We start from the raw sequence: 249 nt of genomic DNA, 5'->3' as shown, positions 1-249 counted from the left end.
TGATGCCCCAAGGGCTGTCAAATGCACCAGCAACATTTAATCGTCTTGTGACGCAGTATTCAGGCCCCACAGGGCGTATGCCCAGACATATCTTGACGACATTTTCGTTCATAGTCGTACGGAGCATGGGAGGACAGATGAGGAGAATCACATCGTCCATTTGAGAGCGGTGCTCGAGTGAATGCGCACGGACAAACGGTACGCCAATGCAGACAAGTGCATCTTTGGCGCAGAAAAGATTATTTCTTA

The sequence above is a fragment of the Plasmopara halstedii genome (assembly GCF_900000015.1).
Source record: "Plasmopara halstedii genome assembly, contig: Scaffold_54, whole genome shotgun sequence".
NCBI lineage: Eukaryota > Oomycota > Peronosporomycetes > Peronosporales > Peronosporaceae > Plasmopara > Plasmopara halstedii.
The sequence above is the reverse complement of the archived record's forward strand: the minus strand, read 5'-3'. Positions refer to the sequence as shown.